The sequence below is a fragment of the Leuresthes tenuis genome, unplaced genomic scaffold (assembly GCF_036924035.1).
Source record: "Leuresthes tenuis unplaced genomic scaffold, fLeuTen1.0.hap1 SCAF_16, whole genome shotgun sequence".
NCBI lineage: Eukaryota > Metazoa > Chordata > Actinopteri > Atheriniformes > Atherinopsidae > Leuresthes > Leuresthes tenuis.
The window spans coordinates 14,407,440-14,416,026 of record NW_027325370.1 but is presented as its reverse complement, the minus strand read 5'-3'; the positions used below and the strand labels follow the sequence as shown (position 1 = coordinate 14,416,026).

The 8,587-nt window shown below is 40.6% G+C and overlaps 1 long non-coding RNA gene across 1 annotated transcript; it reads left to right on the top strand.

Annotated features, from left to right (window-relative positions):
- Window positions 1-2,204: 2,204 nt before the first annotated feature.
- LOC140272125 (uncharacterized) lies at window positions 2,205-8,364 on the top strand. Its single transcript, XR_011907884.1, has 2 exons — window positions 2,205-2,531; window positions 8,215-8,364. It is a non-coding gene; the product is annotated as an uncharacterized lncRNA (long non-coding RNA).
- The last annotated feature ends 223 nt before the right edge of the window (window positions 8,365-8,587 follow it).

Here is an 8,587-nt window from a genome sequence, read left to right as displayed (position 1 = left end):
TAAAGATTCTTGGTGCTGGGAAACAAAGTGAATTAGTCAGATGTAATTTTGGATAATGATATTTGTGAGTGTACAGTGTTTCTGAGCAGTCAGATATTGGCTTCTGAAGGCATTTAATTGATGCAATGAGAAAAATCAAATGGCACAGGAACACTTCGTAATCGATATGTTATTATGATTAACATAATGTGACATATTGATTTTTGAATGTACAAAACTATCAAAGTAAAAATATGGACTTGATAAACAAACAGTTTTTTGTCAGATATCTATATATCAAATTCAAGTATAATACTTGTCATTTTGAATACCTCACATCTATAGAGTCGAAGCACTTATGACTATACTGAAAGTTTCACTTAAAACATCTAATATCACATCATATATTTTGCAGCAAGTTATAGATGCACCACATTCATGCTGAATGTTTTAAGTGTTTTAAGAACACAGTGTTTTAAGAAGAGAGATACACCCAAGGGGTCAGAAAGAGCTGAAAAAATAAAATATGCCTACATACAAATGACTGAAGAAAATAAAGACCTTGGGTCAGCACTATGTTTGCACTTTGGAGCGTGAGCATGTGTATACAAGCAGACATATTTGCCTCTGTGTGTCTGTGTTTGTTGTGGATCTGAAGCAGCTGGCTCAGTCCTGCTGATGGATGTTCTTACATCCTGTCTTGCGTGACTGGCTGGCCAGATAGCCATCAGTACCCAAATTAGTTCAGGTCAGGCCTCCGTGCTTCATTCCGAAGCTCATTTGGTATGCAAATGAAAAGTCTAAACAAAGCAAACCTTTCAGAGCAGAGCGATTCACTAACTGCTCCCTTTGAAGAGATCAAGCTTCAACAAAATTTGAAATAGGAAAAAAAAAGGCTGATAATTGAGGTTTATTAAGCTTGGACTTTATGTTTTGTAAGTGATGTTTAATTGATTCTGTAGATTTTAACACTTCTTCTTTGATTTTGATCATTTCGTTCATTTAAAGCTGCTTGATCAAACTCAGAGACACTTAGAACATGTTTCTGCCATTATCATACAAAGCAGTTAAGGATTTTCATCTTCTGCGTCGTTAATTTTGAAAAAACATCAGCAAAAGAAGTATAACAGTCATTGTTATGATATCTGTCAAAGAAAGAGACCTTCTCAGCCCAAACAAACTCAATAATCATGGTACAGTTTGAACTGAGGTTCAACGTTGAGTTTTATTGTCATAATTTCAAGGTAAAATGAGTAACTGAATGAGTCAATTGTAGTTTGGATCTGTGCTTCAGGGACACCTGTTTGTTTTATGGCTTACAGATTCAAACAATTACCCTCTTCCATCTTTGCCAGTGTAGTTCTCCAGTGCCCTGTGCCACGCCCCTGCTGAAACAGGATATGTCTCAGGCATTGTGCTCATTGTTGAGGGACTAATCCCGACAATTACACCTCAAGACTGAAAGTGACTGCTTTGCCCAGCATCCAGCCAAGCTAAGGCCAGCTTTTGGATTAGGCCCGCGTTGGGCCTTAGGGGCCAAAAAGCCCCAGAAGGCCCCTTTTCACTGCTCCCCCACCTTCTTCTCTTAAAATTGACCTAAAACTGGTGGTGTGTTTTTACCAGGTTTTACTCACCTGCACTTTGTTCACCTGTTGCGCTTGTTATAACTCATTCAGGTGGTGGTGTGGACACAAAGAGAGACAGAGGGAAATCATGAGAGCAAAGGGCAGGTATTTCAGGTTATAGAGGCCATATGGAGCTGAGAAGTGGGTAAAGGTTTATGCATGCAATAACACCTTAAAGATACCTGTGTATTGTGTCGGGCCTCATGATTTAATTTTTATGCTTGGACAGGATGGGTGTGTTCAGCAGTTGAGGGTGATGGAGTTTAGTTGTTGTCTATATTGTAATAGGAACAGCGGAGGTCGTTCCCACAGAAGCTTGAGCTGACATCATAAAAAACACACAACAAGGTACCTTGGGGCCGATGGGGAGGGTGGAGATGAGTGAACCGGTGAGGTGGGAGTTGGAGGGTGGGAGGGGTTGTGGGGAGGTTTCGTCTCTATCTTCATTGGCTGAAGACAGCGCTGGGGACACACCTGTAAGCGCCAGAGGCTAAGGAGATTGGCTACGACCTGAAAATTACACCTGTGGGGAAAATAGGAGGAGGTGGGGGGGCTGTGGGTCAGGCTACATGTAAACCAAGCCCTTTACAAATTCAGCGTCTGTCTTCTTGAGGAGCTTAACTGCTTCACACCGCCAAGAAGAACACATGGAAAAAAACAAGTTTTTCTCTGGCTGAAGGAAGATAAGTGACGCGCTTCAAACTGGTTGGTTTTGTTTCGGGGCTTGGCTCTTCTTCCCACTCTACGGCGTCATCTACCTGAGAGGGACAGCTTTTTTTTTCTCCCTAATCGGCACCCCAGAGGTCGACTGTCCTTCAGCAGGACCAGGAAAGAGGAAGACTAGCCAACAGGGCGTCAAGAGCCCTCATACAATGATGCCTCTTGTCTTGGGTTTCTGGCTCGGTGACCGCACCTGGGAAGGACTGGGTAAATTCACAAATGTGATCCCTTCTTTGTCTTCTTTCTCCATCTTTAAGTCTTGATCTTTCGTCATAGCCTGTTGCTCGGCGCCACCACAGTTAAAACTTTAAGGACATTGTGCTAAAAGCAGGAAATGTGCGGCAGACAAATTAGGTCATTGTATGGAGCCCTCTGCCATTGTGTACTGGTATAGGCGGGTGTAGGTAGTTTCGATGGGAAGCGAAAATAATGTGTATCAAATTCCAACTCCATTTAACCAAAGAGAAAGAAGTGGAAACAATAGAAGCCAACGCTCATTCCTAAACTGGATAGACCAGTTGGGGCAGGTAAAGGCAAACTGCCAGAGTTGTCAAAGGATATGAGGACAGAGGCTGACTTTTTCTTTAAGACCATTAGAATATGCTTTGCAAGGTGAAATACACGGCATTACGGTATGAAACAGCTTTACGAGTTAATTTCAGCTTTACAAGTTAATTTCCTGACAATAATCGCTGATTAGTTTAACAAACATAATAAGTGCTAAATAAGTTATCACTCATATGGTTTTAGAACTAATTTGTAAACTTTTTTTCTTCAACTTGTTAAGCTGTAAAGTTCTATCTGTTCACTTAGTATTTAGTGTGTGTTACTAATTTTGACCTGTTGTTGGTTTTGGCTTTTCAGCAAAGAGATTTGATGCTTGCTTCATGCATTTTCTGTTGTGGAGCGGATGGGAATTGGACGTAAAATGTCTGCTCATCCATTTTTCTTGCCTCCGAGGTTTGGTTGCAAGTTGAGACAGGGCTGGGCTTAACAGAGCAGAGAATTTCCACGAGGTAGAAGGTATATATTATTACATTTTCTAGGCTGCTATTAAAGGTGTTTTAAAGCAGCTGACGACTATGGAAGCCAGGGAAAGAGAAGGGAAAATGGAGGGAAAATGTCTACCGCGAACTGTACAGCAGAGCGAGGTGGAGGGTTGTGATTGGTGGAAAGAGAAATTTGTTCATTTCTTTCATACACCTGAATAACTGCTAGTCACATGAGTGCTACTGGTAGTGTATGCAACAGAGCGGGAAGTACAGAGTAGAATTTCAACAGGGTTCCATTTAATCATTAGGAAACCAGAAAAGGTGGGTTTATTTTACAGCATCTGTTTGAGTTTGAGTCACAGGTTTAAACTGAAAGGGAAGTGTAGCTCTTATCACCTCAGAGGGTGAGAGGTTAAGTTAAAGCTGCAGGATGATTCAAGGTGAATGACACAGCATTTTGTGCCAGGGCAAAAAATTTTGTGCAGGTAAATTAAAGCTTTGCCAAAGAATACACTTCACTTAGTTTATTGAGGAGCAATGATATGGCAATATTACTGAAAACACCAAACTGAAATTAATAATAAAAAATATATATATTTTTATTCAAAGCATGTTAATTTTTGTGCCTCCAGGGAGATGATAATTGCACTGACTGAGTTATTAACAATAGCACAAATATTGTATACATATATATATATGTATATAATATTTCTTACAGACTTTCCTCTTTTAATCTACTTTCCTTTTAAAATTTTGAGGATAAAGGGAAAAAGAAAGTGGACAGTTGGGAGGGGAGATGGATAGGTCGTATGCAAAAATAGAAAGGAGGAGTTTGAAAAGGCAAATTAGTTGAATGCCATGTTCCTTCATTTGACATATTCAAAGTAGATTAAATGACACTCAGTCAGGGGTGGGGTATGGGGAAAAGGAACCAAATGACAAATATCAGCATACTCCATCACTAAATATACATTTAAAAGCACAGCCAAACAGTTTTTAGTAGCACATGGATGATAAGTAGCACCATGGCCTAAATAACATGGTCAACACACTGCTCCTCACTATTCTGGAGGGCCAGATAGGTGGTGGTGAGATAAGGCCTGGAGTTAAATAAGGTTTTGGGTTTCCCCGCCATTGTTTTCTCACAAAGACAGCAACTATTGATTAAGGGCCTGGCCAGTTTACCTATTGGGTTGTTCACTTCACAGCAGAGTCACATTCCAGCTGAGAGGGCAGAGTTACCTGATCACGCCTCACTTCCAACAAGCAAAGAAGCGTGGGTAGCCATGAGCAGTTGAGACTCCCACTGCTCAGAGCACTATTTGCAACAATGGGAAAAAGCTTGCAGTATTTAAAAGTAGCTATGAGCAAAAGAGGAAGTATTTGGACAAACTGAGGTCAAAATGAGAGGACGCAGTAGTTGACTAGACGCACAACTCGCTCTTCTTGGATCAGGTACAGTTATTTTCACAGCTTGGCTCTTTGAGCTTGATTCTCTGGGCTAATCTATTTTCACTCTTTCTCTTTTTCTCTTCCTCATTTCTTCCTCAGAGGCCCTGCAGCATTGGTTTATAATGCTGATGATTAACTAAATAAGAGTCTAGGAGAGCTGGTGTGCTTAACTTTCCCATTTCATGGGGACTGCCTGATCGGGAGGAAGACGGAACGTTCTCAGGCAGCGGGCTGGAAATTCAAGATCTTTTTTCTTTCTTTTTTCAGCTCCTTCCCTCTGAACATGCTCACTTTACTTTGGTTTTGTTACATTCTTTCCTTGGGGTACCTTTCATGACGGTAAGGTTACAGGTGCATTCTCTATTTTCCTTCTCTACCTTCTTTCCCCCAAAGTTTTCCCTCCCTTATACCCCCCCCCCCCATCCTCTGTACTTTTCTTTTGCATTGCTTACACAGAATGACTAGAAACCTGTTCTTCCTCAACACACTAATGCCTGTAATTTTTAGATTTAAATCGAAAAGGGTTATCAAATTTTAGAAAATTAGGACAAGAACAAAAACCTACTTGTAATCAGATCCCTGTTGTATTAAAACCCTGTAAAAGCTAAAACACTTGAATGTTAAATTTGAACGAACTTCAAAATGCCAGAGACGGGTGTGAGGATTTCACAGGTTGTACCTGTGAATGATCCATGTTATTCAATAAACTAGGGCTGTTTCAGTGACCTTCTGCACACACGGCATTGGCTCAGGTCGAGCTGAACAGCATTCCATCAGCCTTTCATCACACAGCAAACACAAAGACAACTGCCTGAGAGGTCCACCAACTGAAACAAAAAAACGGCTTTTCTTTTCTTTGATTCCGTTAGACATGCGATAGAACACACCTGACAAAGCTGCTTTATCATTATTAGAATACTACTGCATATTTCCATTTAAATGTTGAATAATCCATCTGCAGCGATTCAGTGTGATACATGGCAGAACGTGTCCTCAAGGGATGACGTGTTTTAGACGCGGTAGCGCTTTTGAAATTACTTACAGCCGTGTATTGTGTAAAAAGCGGCCCTCCCAACCTTGCCATGCCATAGATTTAGACTAGTCAGAACAGGTTTTGGCAATCATTAACAACCACTGTGGCCCAGTCTTCTGTGACAGCCATTTTAATCTTAAAACCCTAACCACAACAAGGGTTCAGCAGTTTTGCAACGGAGATGCAGTCTCCACATAGGGACATTTTCACATTCCTAACTGTGATGCTGGAATGCAACAATGATTCTGTTTGGCCTTCAACTTTTCCAGCACAAAACTATAACCTAACTAGAGTTATATGAAAAATTGGCTCTTCATTTCTTGTTGTACATTTATTCTATTCTTTGACAAAGTCTTTAAAGCTAGATATCACAGTAGCTATCACACTTTAATCACATTTTAATTAGCCTTTGTATAAGTAAGTCCTACTATTATGAGTGTAGATATGAGATGTTTTTGGGTGATTATCTCCATCTTACGAGGCAGCATTGGATATCATCACTTTCTCTAATACTGCCTGGTAATGATGATGATAGTCATCTGCATACTGCAACCAAACAAACATCTTAAGCAATGTTAGGAGCAATGAGCTCCTGGACTGGGCCCCTGGATCAGGTCAAGTAGTTGAGCAGTGACAGAAATGGCTCCTAGGATCCATCTTACCTGACAGTGCTGGATTGTACAACTGTTGTTCTAACACTGTCTGGTAACGATGTTTTCTGGGTAGCTCCGTGTCTCCGGTTTGACTGTGGGATAGTTGCACATCAAAGTACTTCTTTAAACTTCAAAATGTTAATGACAGTTGAAATATGTGAGGTTGAGTGTTTTGCCATTTTCTTGTAAGCTAATTTCAAGAGAGGTGTATCTTTGTTTAAACTACGCTTAAGTTTGCCCCAGGCTGTACTGCACTGTATTGTTAATCAAACTGTCAACTGTACTGACAAATGAGGCATTAAGTGTTATCAAAAACATTTTTTTTTCCAGAGTAATTTCACGACAGACATAGAGCTGTTAGAAGGAAAAGGTACATAACCCCCCACCTTTTTTTTAAAGAAAAAAAAAGCTCTATGGCAGCCCCACTCCACCCAAGTTAAAGAATAGCAGTCAGTTGATGGCTCCACCGGTTCAGCAGGGCCTTATTTCCTTGTTCCCTCCCCTGAACAGCGTTGCTCTTTGTGTTGTGCAGCAGGGATTGGTCTACCTAACGTTACCTGCGTGGCACATCCTGAAACTGACAAATAAGCTCACCTGACAGTGGTTTACTGCCCAAAAAACAAAGAATGAAAGAAGAAAGAGAGGAAAAAAAGGAAAACTACAGAAAGTCATTGCTTCTACAACAAACTGAATTATATGGTGTAATAAAGTGTTATCTAATACACTATTAACTGAGAACAATGGAAATGCGTTATTACACCATGATACCCTTGACAAATGTCGTAATCTGGACAGAGATGGAAAATTAATGGGCAATGCCTCAAAAGACACGTCAGAAAAAGCAAATGATAGTCAAGCAGAACATTGTGTTTGTTAAAGGAGGGAGATATACCCCACAAATATTGAGCCACTCCTTTATTTGCCTGCACTGCTCCATTATCCAAGACCCAGAAACATGCAATAGCTTTTTTACCTCACCAGTCATCCTTTGTCCTTGTGTTGTTGTCCCATATTTTGTATTAATGTGATGGCGTGGAAAGATTGCGGGGGGGAAATATTTATGCTAATCAGGCTTTTTCTTTTTCCCGTGGTCTGTTCACTCGTGCTTTTTCTTACTCTCTGCATGCTTGGCTGGTTTGAATGTATGAATGACAGAAAGTACATTTCAGTGTGTGCAGAATCTATGATCAAAATTCAGGAACTGCACATTTTCAACCTGTTTCTACGCTGTTCTGTTTCTCCCAACTGTCGTCTTCCTCTTTGCACAGGTGAGAGGTCAGAGGTCATCCTTCCAGCCTGTTGATAGGCGTCTTACCAGACATGGTTAGATGTAATTATTGGTGTCTAATACTGTCTGGTAATGCCGTCCATTAAATGGCATTACCTTCTGCTCTCTTACTTCCCCTCCTCTTGCTCTTATGCATCTGACATGCATTGTATTGGCAAAAGGCAGTCCAGGGAAGCACATCAACATATTAATAGTGGTGGCAGATAGGGTTGAGTGATTATGATAACCATGGAACTATGATCCTTGCACTGGAAGATGGATTGATATCTTGTTGTTTCTTCCATGACACGAGTCAGAGTTTCTTTATTGAGCTGCAGTCCAGTATAAGATTGGTCTACTGACAGTTGACTTTTCTGGCTTTCTACTGTTAATGTAAACATCATGTTTACAAAATGATTGAAGAAAATTCTGTCACTTTTATCTGTTAAAAGAAATTTTTTCCGCTCACTTTCCCTAACGGAATTCTTTCTAGGAGCCGGATGATTCTCCACCAACAGATGAACAGTGTTCACAGTTTGAAAGACATTGTAACCTACGACACGTTGTATACTCTGCAGTGTTAACTGTATTTACTGTGATGTTTTGTAATGCAAAAATTGATACTCAATAAAGTGGGATAAAAATGGAAAATGTTCCTCTTGTTCGTCTTCTCTTTCTAAATACATTTTGAGGATTGTCTCCAGAGCGCGATCCCTTTGTAGCAGTTTTTCTGGTAATTGTGAACTCTTCCCTCTGCCACACCGGAATGCTGAGCCCCAGTCAGGTGTGGATCAGGTTACCACTGAACAGAGCTTCTTTTTAAATGCCTCAATTTACCCATGAGGTCCCTCCATCAGCTAAGCCCT